Here is a 15966-nt window from a genome sequence, read left to right as displayed (position 1 = left end):
GCAAATCACCTGAGGTCAGGAGTTCGAGACCAGCCTTGCCAACATGGTGAAACCTTGTCTCTACTAAAAATAGAAAACTATTTTTCTATTTAGCTACTTAGGAGGCTGAGGCAGGGGAATCACTGGAACCTGGGAGACAGAGGTTGCAGTGAGCTGAGATCGTGCCACTGCACTCCAACCTGGGCGACACAGCGACTCTGTCTCCAAAAAAAAAAAAAAAAAAAAAAAAAAAAAGGAAAATATTGCTTTAAAACAAAAGTCAGGTGTGATGGGTCCTGCCTATAATCTCAGCACTTTGGGGCCAAGGTGGAAGGATCTCTTGAAGCCAGGAGTTTGAACCCAACCCAGGTAACATAGTTAGACCTTGTCTCTATTAAAAAAAAAATTAGCCAGGCGTGTGGTGTGCACCTGTAGCCCCAGTTACTTGGGAGGCTGAGGTGGGAAGATCACTCAGACCCAGGAGTTCTATGCTGCAAGGCTGCAGTGAGCTGTGATGGCACTGCTGCGCTCCAGCCTGAGTAACAGAGTGAGACCCTGTCTCAAAAGAAGAAAAAAAATAGAAACAACAACAACAAAAAAACGAAAGTCAACTCAATAATTTCAATTTTGGGTGCTCTGTTTAATTTGTAAAACAGTTGCTTGTTTTCTGAGCTTTTGAAAAGTAATTATCGATGACCTTTATTCACTTTGTATTATAGGCTTAGAATTTAGATACTGCTATTCCAAAAGGTATTGCTTTCTATGTCCTGGAATTATCACAGCTTCCTCCAGTTGGAGGTGGTCCCTTGGTTATTTCTTCATGACTAATGGTATTGGAAAAGAAAAGAAAGTATCACATTTTTTCTACCCAGTGATTTTTCCCCCCTACAATTAAGAATGTTTATTGAAATGTTTGCTTATCAAAGCTTATATTTATACAATATTGTGCAAGCAGATAATACATAGATTGTGATATAACAAAGACCGACAACCAAAAAAGATAAATATTGTTCATTAAAACATAACAAACTCTACTTAAACTCATCAAATTTTGATTCCTAGCCTTGGAGGGTTGTATCAGTTGTTTTCGCTGTACCTTTCAAAATCAATGCATGTTTGATGATTCAATGATTGATTAGATGGAATAATGACTTAATGAGAAGTCTAGCCTACATTTGTCTTTCCTGACTGAAAAGAGTCCAATTAGATAAGACAGTATACAAATCATGAGAGTACTAGAAACATATAACATAAATTTATGAACAAATTTGAAAGCTTGGATACATGGTCACTTAAAAAATAAATATATACATTATTACCTGAACTAACTCAAGAAGAAATTTTTAAATCTCTGAATGAATCAATTAAAAGTGAAGAAATTAATTTCCTAGTCAAGAATCTCCCCCATAAAAAAAAGAGTCCTGGTTCAGAATGTTTTATAAGTGAATTTTGCTGAAATTTTACTAAGTAGATATTTCCTGTTTTAGAAAAGGGAAAAATATGAGAGAGATATAGCTTATTTTATTAGCTTAGTATAAACTTAGTGACATAATTTATTATAATACATGAAAATAAGATAGTCTAATTTTATGTATGAATGTACATGTAAAAAATCATAAATAGCAAAATGTAGACATTTAAAATAAATGAATAAATAAGAAGTAAAATGGGACTTATCCTAGGAATAGAAGGCTGGCTGACATTCACAAAAATTTATGAATCTAATCCACCACATTTACAGAATAAAGAAAAGCATAATCAATTCCTACAGTTGTAGAATAAGCAACAATCAATACAATTCAGCATGTATTTATGATAAAATCTTTTGCAAATTAGGACTAGAAGGAGATGTTCAGGAAACTATGGTGTGGTATTTAATGGAAGAAACTTCAGAAGCATTCCTATTAAATCTAGCAGCATGATAAGTATTTCTGCCCTAATATTGTGCCAGAGCCAGTCTGCTAATAAATCTACATAAATACATTTGTCTGAGAATAAATAGAGCAGCTAGAGAGCACTTAGCTAGACCTAAGCCTGCATGGGACCATAGCCCATTTCAAACACCGAGTTCAATCTATTTGATTTTCCATAACAAAAAATAAAATAACACAAAAATTAGAATAAAACATAGTAAAATATCATAACCACAGGATAGGGAAGGATCTCTTAAACCAGACACCTTCAGAACTTATAAAGAAAGAAAAAATTGTATAAAATATATGTGTTCTAAATATACATCAAATACTGTAATATACATTAAAATTCCAAATGTTCAAAAATGTATTATTTCATGTAAACTACATTAATAGGTAATATTTAATTTATAAGATTTACAAATAAATTTAATGTCATTTGTGAAATTCAATTTATGTAAATGGATACATTCATACAATTTTAAAAAGTCCTAGATATGCATTAGAGTCTTAAACATTCAAAATGTTAGAATAAAATATATTTGGTATATGTATGGCCACAGGGTGGAAAGGATTTCTTAAGTCAGACAGAGCAAGAAGTTATAAAGAAAGACAAACTTTGATGTTTTATAAAGTTTAAAACCTTCTGCTAAAAAAAAAGACATTAAGTTAAAAGATGAACTATGGAAGACATTTGCAATATACAACGCAGATCAATAATCACTAGACACAAAAATATTACTGTATGTTGCAAATCTTAAAGAGCTCAATAGAAAAATGAACCCTGTGTTAGTTTGCTGAAGATAATGGCTTCCAGCTCCATCCATGTTTCTGCAAAGGACATGATCTCATTCCTTTTTATGGCTGCATAGTATTCCATGATGTATAAGTACCGCATTTTCTTTACCCAGCCTATCATTGATGGGCATTCGGGTTGATAAAATGTCTTTGCTATTGTGAATAGTGCTGCAATGAACATAGATGTGCATGTATCTTTATAATAGAATGATTTATATTCCTTTGAGTATATACACAGTAATGGGATTGTTGGGTCAAATGATATTTCTGTTTGTAGATCTTTAAGGAATTGCCATACCATCTTCCAAAATGGTTGAACTGATTTACATTCCCACCAACAATGTAAAAGCATTTCCTTTTTCTCTGCATCCTTACCAGCATCTGTTGTTTCTTGACTTTTTAATAATCGCCATTCTGACTTGTGTGAGATGGTATCTCACTGTGGTTTTGGTTTGCATTTCTCTAATGATCAGTGATGTTCAGCTTTTTCTGATGTTTGTTGGCCACATGAATGTCTTCTTTTGAGAAGTGTCTGTTCATATCCTTTGACCACTTTTTAATGTTTTTTTTTTTCCTGTTAATTTGCTTAAGTTCCTTGTAGACTCTGGATATTAGACCTTTGTCAGATGGATAGATTGCAAAAATTCTCTCCCATTCTGGAGGTTGTCTGTTCACTCTGATGATAGTTTATTTTGCTGTGCAGAAGCTCTTTAGTTTAATTCGATCCCATTTGTAAATTTTCTTTTTGTTGCAATTACTTTAGCTGTTAATTATTCAAGACCAAAAGGCATAAAAAGAGACATATGTCCACCCAAATGATAAGGCAATTTGGGAAACTACATTTCCTAGCATGCCCTGCCCCTTGAAAGTTAAAAATCTTGACTGGCACAGAGCACCCTGGGGCACCTGTGGCTAGCACCATTTAGAAGTAAATGGTGTAGGGCTGTGTTCTCATGTGAAGCCTTCCTGTTTCCATGGGACACTTAACCAGACACAGGACACAACTCCAGAGGTGAAATTTCAGTGGATATTAAGCCTGGGGTAGAGCTTCTCTCCCCCCACAATTCTAGCTTCCAAAGATGTGGAGTTGATGGAGCTGTCCATTGGTCTGCTGCCCTGTTTCTCCTGGGCACTGCCTCTGCCTCCCCACATCACCAGCGTCCCCACTGCTGCTAGTCTTTAGGGGGATTCTGGACTTCAACCAACTTGTACAGCTCCCTGGTGGCCTGGGCATTTTCCACAGAGGAATATCTGCTCTTCCTAACCTGGATATCCCAGTTTAGCAGCTTTTTGGAGAGATGCTTCAGAGACATGGTGGCATTCTCTGGGTGGCCATGTGGGGGGATATGGGATCATTCCAGTTGAGGAGGTGGGGATATGGGTGGTGTCACGGGTGAGGGACTTGGGGTGAAAGTACTGAAGGGCTTTGAGGTCGTTGTGGATGGCATGCCCCACCACTATCTTCCCTGTGAGTATCTTCAAGATCTGGCCTCGAGCAATCTTGAAGGGTGTGGCATTCACCATGTGCTGCTTCTGGATACCACTCCATCTGGTCCAGTAGTCCACAGTGTGGCAGGGGGGAAGGATGTACTCATCATAAAGCACATCTCTGTTGTAGTTGACAATGCTACATTGAGCCAAGAAACTAACATGCCCCTTGGGTCCTGTGCCCACCATCTCAGAGTCAATTGCCACCATCATCTTCCTTGGCAACTTCTGGGATGCTCTGGAGCATTTATTCTCAGAATGAGCTTGGGTGGAGTTCTGTGGTGCATTCTTCTGAGGATGGTTCTTCTTAGAGGATTTCTTCTGGGAGCCCTTCTTCTGGGAGTGGGTTGGGTGGCTATTAATCTTTGGAAGGGCACTCCAGATCTCCCCCAACAAATCTAATTTAGCAGCAACAGAATCGGCCTTCTTCAAACAGGCAGGAATCAGTCAAAACACTGCAGCTTTCTTGTCCAGGGACTGTCCTGACCCATTGCTGGAGGCAGTGGTCTTCTTCTTTTTTAGGAAGGGAGGGGTCTTCCAAGTGCCATCCACCCTAGGAGTTTCCCCCTTTTCTGGAGGTTCAGAGTGCAACTTAGGTGACTTGCAAGGGGGCTGTTTCTTTTTACTCAGAAAGTCCCTCCTTTCCAGGAGCCTCCACTTCTTGACAAAATTTCAGTGCTAGGCATCTCCTTCTAATGTTTTTTTGGGAGGAGAGTCCACCAAATCCAGTGGGCAGTAAAGTAGACCTAAGAACAGTGGGAGGTGGAAGAGGATTTGGGAAAGGATGGATGAAAGGAGGATGTGGGACTCATTCCCCGCTGAATCCTACTGTTCAACATGTGAAGGTCTGTAGTACGCCCTCCCAAAAGGGCCCAGCTAAGACTGGAAGTGTCCAGAGCCAGATGCAGAAATCGATGCAGTGCTGACAGATATTTTATTATTTTTGTAGCAGCTGTGAATGGGAGTTCATTCATGATTTGGCTTTCTGCTTGCCTGTTGTTGGTGCATACGAATGCTAGTGATTTCTGCACATTGATTTTGTATCCTGAGACTTTGCTGAAGTTGCTTATCAGCTTAAGAAGCTTTTGGGCTGAGACGGGAGGGTTTTCTAGATTTAGGATCATGTCATCTGCAAACAAAGATAATTTCACTTCCTCTCTTCCTGTTTGAATACCCTTTACTTATTTGTCTTGACTGATTGCCCTGGCCAGAACTTCCAACACTATGTTAAATAGGAGTGGTGAGAGAGGGCATCCTTATCTTGTGCTGGTTTTCAAGGGGGGTCCTTTCAGATTTTCCCCATCCAGTATGATATTGGCTGTGGGTTTGTCATACATGGCTCTTATTTTGAGGTATGTTCCTTCAATACCTAGTTTATTGAGAGTTTTTAACATGAGGGGATGTTGAATTTTATCGAAGGCCTTTTCTGCATCTTAAAATACATTAATAACTGAAGAAATTAAGTACCTTTCAAATATTTTTTAAGATTTGGAAACATGCAAAAAACAAGGTCAGAAGGAGCCAAGTCAGAACTGTAAGGTTAATGCCTAGCGATTTCCCATCAAAACTCTTGCAAAATTGTCCTTGTTTGATGAGGAATTGGCAGAAGCATTGTTGTGGTGGAGGAGGACTCTCTGGTGAAGCTCTCCCAGGATTTTTTTCTGCTAAAGTTTTGGCTAACTTCTCAAAAACACTCTCATAATAAGATTTTATTGTTCTTTGGCCCTCCAGAAAATCAACAAGCAAAATTCCCTGAGTATCCCAAAAACCTGTTGCCGTGACATTTGCTCTTGACTGGGCCAATTCCATCTCTTGGTAGCCATTGCTTGCTTAGATCATGCTTTGTCTTCAGGTGTGTAGTGGTAAAGCCATATTTCATCTTCTGTTATAATTCTTCAAAAAAATAATACTTCAGGATCTTGATCCCACTTGTTTAAAATTTCTGTCTAAATCTGTGCTCTTGTCTGCAGCTGAAATGGATGCAATATTTCTGGCAACTTTAATTTTTGTTCAACTTTAATTTTTCAATTAAAATTGTGCACACTGAACCAGCTGGAATGTCCATGATGTTGACTACTGTTTCTGCTCTTAAATGTTGGCCTTCTTCAATTAGGGCACAAGGAAGATACATTTTTCCTTGCAAATTGACGTGGATGGTCTGCCGCTCTGAGCTTCAACATTGTCGTGTCTCTTAAAATGAGCTATTTATTTGTAAACTGCTGATTTCTTTGGGGCATTATTCCCAGAAACATTTTCTAAAGCATCAGTATTTCACCATTCTTTTCTTTTTTCTTTTTTTTAGACAGAGTCTGGCTCTATTGCCCAGGCTGGAGTGCAGTGGCGTGATCTTGGCTCACTGCAACCTCCGCCTCCCGGGTTCAAGAGATTCTCCTGCCTCAGCCTCCCCAACAGCTGGGACTACAGGCAAGTGCCACCACATCCAGCTAATGATGTCACCATTCTTCTACCCATGCTTTATCATAAGTTTGACGTGTGTTCTTACTTCAATTTTAGCAGAATTCATGTTGCTCTGCTAGGGGCTCTTTTCAAACCGGTATCTTATCCTTCCTAGTGCCGCAAATTAGATGCTGTTTAGACATATTATAACAAGTTAATATGAGTTTATTTTGGTGCAAAAAATTTGAAACCTATGCATAGATTTTTCATAGTACGCATTTTTCATGAACTTTTTGAAGACCCCTTGTACACCATGTTCTGACAATTCCAGTTGTGGATATATGTCTTGGAGAATTCTAGGGTATGTAATTGTGCAAATGATAGTATTATTTGTAAGAGAGAGAGAAAAAAGCTCAAATGCTTACGTGGAGAAAAATTGATAAACCAGTTATTTATTCAGGATATAATATATCGGTTAAATTGAATGGAATATATTGAATATATATGGATAGATTTCAAAACATTTAAGTTAAAGTAAAAACAAAAAGCAAATTGTAGAAAGTTGCATAGAGTTTAATAACATTTCTGTAAACTGAAAAATCTCTATAATTCTGTATGTACGCACTTATTTATTATCTTTAAATATACATTGATTACAAATACCTTAAAATATATATTGCATACTCAGCTAATATAGGACAGCGATTAATGCTGGAGATAGAAAGGTATTAGATTGGGGAGGGGTTCAGAGAAGTGTGAAATTTTATCTGTAGATTTTAGATCTTTCACAAAAATGAAAATCTGAATCAAACATGATAGAATGTTGATATTAATTCTGGGTGGTGGGTATATAGTTATTATATTAGCTTTGATAATATTCCAGGAAAAAGTTTCAAAAATTTACAAAGAAGAGGCATTCATGTATCAACACAATTACACAGCTGGTTGACTCTTTTTTTAAAAAATTGCCCTTTCCACTATTCTTCAGTACATGTTGGCATATAGGTCTTTTAAAATGAGGCCTGCAGTCATTACTAATTTAGAATCAATGATTAAATTTATATATTCAACACTCCTCTAGTCACTTCCAACAAGAATGGTTCCAGTTATCTTCCAAATGCCATCGATTTCTCAAGTCTGCATGTATCTCTGCATGCTTTTTCTTATAATTGGTATTATTAGAACATAGTTTTAGAAATGTATTTCAGAAGGGAATTAGATTTTGAGGCATAAATGCAAAAGTTTTTAAGTAGAAGTACATATCAAAGAAACTGTAAAAACCTTGCTTTGAGTGACTCAAAACAAAGTTGGAAAATATTGCTTGGATGTTGTGAAACGAAAAAGGATTTATATTGATTGTTCAGTATGGTTGCTCAAATTTCCTGTGAAGGCCAAAGAATGACATATCCCAACACTCAGAAATTTAACATGTATGAGGGAGCTTGAGAGTGTATGGCTTTGAAGTGAAATGGATCAGGGTTGGTTTTTTTTTTTTTTCTGGGCTGTAATTTATAAAATTCCACAGTATGAATAATTCTGCCTTTCTCACTCCGAGGAATGCACCTGGATGGCAAGCAGAGTTTCAGAAGAAAAGGGGTTATTCCTGCATCAAAAACTAGAACTCCTCTATTCTTGAATAAATAAATGATGTTACTTCTTTTTGTCAGTTTCATTCAGTGAGTTTCTGAAGCTTGGTTTCTATTTCTGTCTCATTTATGTCAACCAGTTTTTGTAGATTATCTGGTATGTGCAAAGCACTGTGCATTGATTTGGAGGTGAAACTATTTTCTGCATTTCAGAAATAAAAGTGGTTAGTAATTGTTAAAAAAAAGATTAGTTTTGGGGATATTGGTAAAGGAGAGACAGTGGTAAACCAAGGGACTTCAAAGCCTTGGATCTTTTATAGCAAATATACTTTTTAATCTAACTAATATTAATAAAACGATCCCTCACACAAAAGATGGTAGCAAAAAAGTAACATTTCCTTTCTTAATATCTGTTTTATAGGAATCTTCTCCAAATTTCCTTGTGTTGCCTAGCCATAGAATTATATGGGAAGAAAGTCTACAGAGTCCTATCAAATTTCTAATTGTAATTCTGGGAATCGTAATATAATTTACTATTTCATTCTCTTGAAATGCTTTATAAGTGAACCTGTCCACCTTGCTACAAGGAACACAGGGAATAATGGTGCACTGAGGAATGTTGCCCAGGAAAGCACTGTAGATTTGACCTTACTGTTTTTTTTTAAGTCAACACTTAGCCTTTTCTGATATTTTGTAACAGTAAAGCCCTAAGTTTTGTATTAGGAAAGGACCTTCAGGTCTGTACCACCTGGGGTTCCATCTTTTCACTCCCTATTCTGATGAGAGACTGCAGCTCGACTTACTGTGCTAGGCTAAACAAAAGGTATTTCTCCTATCACCAACTATAGAAAACTGAGCCACATAAAAAAAATCCACCTGACTGAAAGCAACAATAAGCGTTTGAGATTTCTACTGTAATAAGCCAACAGCTATTTACATTCTTCCACATCCAAATCTAGGCCAGCAGTCCATTTGTATCTGGAATCCTTTTACCAAGAGTTGAAAAGCCTCCTGAAGGGAGAGGGCACACACCCCAGGCTTCATTCTTGATTTGGAGCCTTTGTGGACTTCGTTCAAACCGATAGTGCATTTTGGAAATATATCTTTATGGTTTAATTTTCCTGAGGTTTTATTGATAAAGATAAATTATTTTAAGAGCTATATTAGTGCAGCCAATTTTCTTTCCAAGAAGTACTTCAAAAACCATGATGCAGGAGAAAAGGGGAGAAATGTCTGCAGAGTCTCTCTTAACTTTATAGTAGAAAGTGTCTTCTGACCATTGTAGACCCAGAGACACCCATCTTGAGGCCATTTGGAGCCTTGAGAAGCACTGTGTTTGTAAGTCATAGAACAAGAAGAGCATCTGGAGTGGGTTGAATAGGTTCCTCCCAAAATTCATGTGCACATGGAAGTTCAGAATGTGACATTACTTGGACATAGGGTTTTTGCAGATGTCATCAGTTAAGGATCTTGAGTTGAACCCATCCTGGATTTAGGGTGATCTTGTAAAACCTCTGGTGTCCTTGGAAGAAGAAGGGAGGACACAGAGACACAGAAGAAGGTGAAGGAAAGATTGAGATAGGGATTGGAGTGGTGTGTCTACAAGCAAAGGAATGTCAAAGATTGCTGGCAACCACCAGAAGCTGGGAGAGAGGCCTAGGACAACTTTTCCTTCAGAGCCCTCAGAAGGAATTGACCTTGCTAATGCCTTGGTTTTAGATTTCTGGTCTTCTGAACTTAAAAGTAATTAATTTTTATTGTTCAAAGCTACCACATTTATAATATTTTGTTATAGCATCCATAGAAAGCAAATGCAGCATCCCACACTCACACCTGCTCTTATAAGGAAACTCTTACTCCTCTATTCCCATATTGCTATAATATTTAAGTCTTCTGGGATATGTTAGCCTATAGTAACCAAAACAGCATGGTACTGGTATAAAAGTAGACACACAGACCAATGGAACAGAAAAGTGAACCCAGAAGTAAAGCCAAATACTGACAACCAACTAATCTTCCACAAAGCAGACAAAAACATATCCTGGGGAAAAGACTCCCTATTTAATAAATGGTACTGGGAAAATTGGACAGCCACATGCAGAAGAGTGAAACTGGATCCCTATCTCTCACCACATAGAAAAATTAACTCGAGATAGGTTAAAGACTTAAATCTAAGACGGGAAACAGTAACAATTCTAGAAGAAAACCCTAAGAAAAACCTCTTCTGGACATTGGCCTATGCAAAGAATTTATGACTAAGACCCCCCAAAACAAATGCAACAAAAACAAAAATAAATAAATGGAATCTAATTAAACTGAAAAGTTTCTGGACAGCAAAAGAGACTATCAACAGAGTAAACAGACAACCTACAGAATGGGAGGAAATATTTGCAAACTATGCATCTGACAAAGGACTAATATCCAAAATCTACAAGAAGCTCAAACGAATCAGCATGAAAACAACAAATAATCCCATTTAAAAGTGGGAAATGACATGAACATACATTTCTCAAAGGAAGATATACAAATGGCCAACAAACATGAAAAAATGCTCAGTATCACTAATCATCAGGGAAATGCAGATTAAAACCACACAATGAGATGTCACCAATGAGATGTCACTTTACCCCAGCCAGATGGCCATTATCAAAAAGTCAGAAAACAATAGACATTGGCACAGATGTGTTGAAAAGGGAATGCTATACACTGCTGGTGGGAATTTAAATGAGCACAACCTCTATGGAAAACAGTGTGGAGATTTCTCAAAGAACTAAAAGTAGATCTACTAGCCAATCCAGCAATTCCACTACTGGGCATCTACCCAAGGGAAAAAAGTCATTATATAAAAAATACACCTGCGCACATGTGTTTATTGCAGTACCATTCACAATTGCAAAGATATGGAATCAACCTAAGGGCCCATTAACCAATGAGTGGATAAAGAAAATGTGGTATATATACACATGGAATACTACTGAGACTCAAAAATGAATGAAATAATGTATTTTGCAGCAAGTTGGGTGGAACTGGAGGCCATTATGCTAAGCGAAGTAACTCAGCAACAGAAAACCAAACACCACACGTTCTCACTTAAAAGTAGGAGCTAAGCTATGGGTATGCAGAGGCATACAGAGTAGGATAGTGAATATTGGAGACTCAGAAGTAGGGAAGGTGGGAGAGAGGTGAAGGATAAAAAGACTACCTATTGTGTGAAGTGTACACTATCTGGGTTATGGGTACACTAAAATCCCAGAGTTCAGTGATACAATTCATTCTTTGTAACAAACAAACAAACAAACAAAAAAACCAAAAACAAACAACAACAAAAAAAACAGTTGCATCCCTAAAGCTATTGAAATAAAAAGTAAGTAACTGCAGATGTGGTGAAAACAGGAAGAAAACCAGAATTAAAAGTGGAGCCTGAAAATGTGATTAAATTGCTGAAATCTCATGATAAAACTTCAACGGATAAGGAGTTGCTTCTTATGAATGAGCAAAGAAAGTGGTTTGTTGAGCTGGAATATCCTCCTGGTGAAGATGCTGTGAACGTTGTTGAAATGACAACATAGTATTTAGAATATTGCGTAACCTTAGTTGATAAAGCAGTGGCAGGGTTCCAGAGGATTGTCTGAAGTTTGAAAGAAACTCTAGTGTGGGTAAAGTGCTATGAAACAGCATCGCATGCTACAGAGGAACATCGCAAGGAAAAGTCAATCAATGCAGTAAACTTCATTGTTGTCTTAAGAAATTGCCACAGCCATCCCAACCTTTACCAACCACCACTCTGATCAGTCAGCAGCCATCAACATGGATGCAAGACCCTGTACTGGCAAAAAGTGTGAGTTGCTAAAGGCTCAGATGATTGTTAGCATTTTTTTTTCTTTCTTTCTTTTTTTTTTTTTTTTGAGACGGAGTCTCTCTCTGTCGCCCAGGCTGGAGTGCAGTGGCGAGATCTCGGCTCACTGCAAGCTCCACCTCCCGGTTCATGCCATTCTCCTGCCTCAGCCTCCTGAGTAAGCTGGGACTACAGGCGCCCGCCAACAAGCCCGGCTAATTTTGTTTTGTATTTTTAGTAGAGATGGGGTTTCACCGTGTTAGCCAGATGGTCTCGATCTCCTGACCTCGTGATCCGCCTGCCTCGGCCTCCCAAAATGCTGGGATTACAGGCGTGAGCCACCATGCCCGGCAGATTGTTAGCATTTTTAATCAATAAAGTATTTTTAATTAAACAATTAACGATTATTTTTGATGTGGTATCACCATTGTCAATTAGCCATTCAATCAACAAACAACTAATGAGTATCTTCTGGGTGCCAGGTGCTGCTCCACCTGTTGAAGCTACAATAGTGGGTAAAGGTAAAGTTTCTGTTCACAATGAATTTTTCTAGAAGAGGAGTGTGGTAGGAAGAATAGTGGTTCCCTCAGAGACATCCATTCATTAATCCCCAGAACCTGTGAATATGTTAGTTTACAAGGCAAGGAGGGCAGTATGATTGCAGGTGAAATTAAAGTTGCTAATTGGCTTACCTTAAATTAGGTAAATTAGCCTGGATTATCCAGGTGGGCCCAATAGTAGCCACAGAAAAAATCTTAAAAGTAGAATAGGGAGGCAGAAGAACAGAATTAGTTAGACAATGCTATGACTACAGAAAAAGGTACAGAAAGATGTGTGATGCCATTTTTGAGGACGGAGGGAAGGGGTCATGAGCCAGGGAATGTGGATGGCCTCTAGAAGCTGGAAAAGGTAAGGACACAGATTCTCCCCCTTCTCAGAAGGAATGGTTTTCTGATGACTTGGTTTTAGCCTATTGAATCCATTTTGTATTTTTGACCTCCAAAACTGTAAGATAAAACAATTGTGTTGTTTAAGCTGCTAAACTTGCAGTAATTTGTTATAGTAGCAACAGAAAACAGTTATAGGGAAGGAAGAAAATAAACATATAAACAGATGAATAGGTAATAAACAAGATAGGATTACTTTAGCTTTAATAAGATCTTTGATAAGAAGATAAAATAAACAACAGTATGTTAGAATTTCTTCTTCTCAGGTATTCCTTCATTCCTTGCTTCCCTCCTCTAGGGAAAGTGCAATTCCTGTGTGTTTCCATTGCATCCTGTAATCCTCTGTCATTGTGCTCACTGTGCTGTTTGTTTCGGTCTCTCAGTAGCCTGTGAGTTCCTGAAGACAGACAATTTTTTACATCTGGATCTTCCTGGCATTGCTCTGCTCATCTTTAGCACCTGATTGTTGAATGAATGAGTCATAAGACAGTTTCTCAATGAATTCGAGTGTATGATCAAGGAAGGAGTATGCCAAGCACTTTCTGGGCAATGTTTATTTCCTTTTTCTGTGTCTTTGTTGGGAAAGAGGACTTAGGATGATGAATAAATAGGTGAAGGAGGTGTGGCATAGCATTCCAGCATTTAAAGGAAAGGACCAGTATCTCCATCTAGTTATTTGGGCTCCAGCACAGTTATTTGCATGCATTTTGCTCCCGAACTTATACACTAATATACTACACTAGTATTCACTCTTGTTTCCCAGGTGCCTAGTAGAGTACCATATGTTTGTTTGAATGATGTTGAGTTCAACTCCTTTATTATGCAGATAAGGAAACAGGCTTCCTGAGGTTAGATGACTTGCACAAAATTGCACAAGAAATCAATGGCAGGGCCAGTATCAGAACTCAGATATCTTGAATCCAGACTACCTTTTTTTTTGTTGAGATGGAGTCTCACTCTGTCACCCAGGCTGGAGTGCAATGGTGCGATCTTGGCTCACTGCAACCTGCGCCTCCCTGGTTCAAGCGATTCTCCTGCCTCAGCCTCCTGAGTAGCTGGGATTACAGGTGCGCGTCACCACGCCCAGCTAATTTTTGTATTTTTAGTAGAGACAGGGTTTCATGATGTTGGTCAGGCTGGCAGACTACAATTTTTATTTCTTGGATACTAAACAATAACTTAGAAATAAATCCTGAAACCTGTCAGAATCATTATTTACAGTTGTCCCCTGAGTGTTCCTGAGAGGTTAACAAGGTTTAATAATTTGAGCATCATCAAAGTGTGTCCCAGACTGCTCAGCTGTTTGTACATCATAAAGCACTGACCTCATGCACTTACCTGGGAAGGCGGGTTATGAACTGATGCTTGTCTCAGCATCAGTGACCTCTGTGATAATTTTTCTTAAGTTTTAAAAATAGCCTCTCCCACAGTGAATTCCTAACTAGCTTCTTAATTTACTGAAATTAAATGAAAGTCCTAACAACTGTGAGGAAGGTAAGAGCAGGTTGTCAAATGCTCCCACTGCACCTGGCTCAGTGTCAAGGATTGACAAAGTAATGGAGCAGGTGTAACTAATAATTGACGCTATTCTCACTGCAGCAACTTCTGTTTTCTCCAGCAGATATGGAAGCTTTGATTTCTGTTCCTGAATGGACACGGATGTACTTTCTTAATTTCCAGTTCACTAAGAAATCTACATAGAAGTAGACAAGTGGGATATTAAAGATGACCCAACCCAATCCTTTCATACAGATGAAGAAAGTGAGGCCCAAAGAATTTAAGCAACTTTTCTACGGGAAAGTAATTAGTAAAATAGTGATATGGTTAGGCTTTCCATCCCCACCCAAGTCTCACCTTGAATTGTAAACCTCAAGTCCCTATTATCCCCATGCCAAAGGAGAGACCAGGTGGAGGCAGTTGAATCATGGGGGCAGTTCCCTCATGCTGTTCTCGTGATAATGAGTGAGTTCTCACGAGATCTGATGGTTTCATAAGGGGCTTTTCCCCCTGTGCTCAGCACTCCTTCTTCCTGCTGCCTTGTGAAGAAGGTGTCTTGCTTCCTCTTCACCTTCTGCCATGATCGTAAGTTTCCTGAAGGCCTCCGCAGCCATGCTGAACTGTGAGTCAATTAAACGTCTTTCCTTTATAAACTACCCAGTTTCGGGCAGTTCTTTATAGCAGTATGAAAACAGACTAATACAAAGAGAAAGCTGTGTTTAGAACTTACAGCAGAGAAACCACTGGACTTAGAGTGGTTTCTCTGCTCTATTTCTTTGTCCTATGAATATCATTCTTTCTCCTTTCACGCTTTACCTCATTGCTCATCCCATCCAATAGAAGAGCTAAGAACTGCATTGAAATTGGGTTGTTTGATTTAGAAAGAAGTTATCCATTTAAGTGAACTATAGGAGCTGTCAAGGTGTCTCCAAAAACCTCATGTTTGAAGGCTGGGATGGGAAAAAACGCCATTTGAATTCAGCACATTCAATAAATAGATTCTACTAATGTTCTTTGGGAGGGCATCGTTTATTTACCCTGCCTCTGTGGCTGTTGTGAGGGTATCTGTGGACAATGAAGGGTGGGGTAATTTGCATTTTAATTTAGAATTTACTGAGTTTATTGATCTCTTGTTCTTATTGTGCTCTCCTTGTACTTTTCTGTTAATCAAAAGCACATCTAATCTGTTTTTTTATCTGAAAAATTAGAATGATAATAGGCTTTACTTCACAGGCTTACTAGAGATTAATGAATTAATGTATCAAAATGCTTAGGATGGTGCCTAGTAGATGGTTAGCTCTATATAGTTAACTGTTACTTGCATCCTCATCTTCATCTTCATAGTCATTTTTATCATAATTGTGATCCTACAATATCTAGCTCAAATCTCTTTTACTGTGGCTAGTTTTCCTGAGCACCCTGGTGGGAAGTAATATTTCTCCTCAACTACCATGCTAGGTATCATTTATGCTTATTTGTGATAGTGTTATTTTTATCAGGTGTGTATTATTTCATTCAAATGTTAA

The 15966-nt window shown here is 38.2% G+C and overlaps 1 pseudogene; it reads right to left on the bottom strand.

The window, feature by feature from the left end:
• Positions 1–3862: 3862 nt before the first annotated feature.
• Positions 3863–9251, bottom strand: LOC101057797 (interferon-stimulated 20 kDa exonuclease-like 2; annotated as a pseudogene).
• Positions 9252–15966: the final 6715 nt, after the last annotated feature.

The sequence above is a fragment of the Pan troglodytes genome, chromosome 5, assembly GCF_028858775.2.
Source record: "Pan troglodytes isolate AG18354 chromosome 5, NHGRI_mPanTro3-v2.0_pri, whole genome shotgun sequence".
Lineage (NCBI taxonomy): Eukaryota > Metazoa > Chordata > Mammalia > Primates > Hominidae > Pan > Pan troglodytes.
This window is presented reverse-complemented; position numbering and strand designations above follow the sequence as displayed.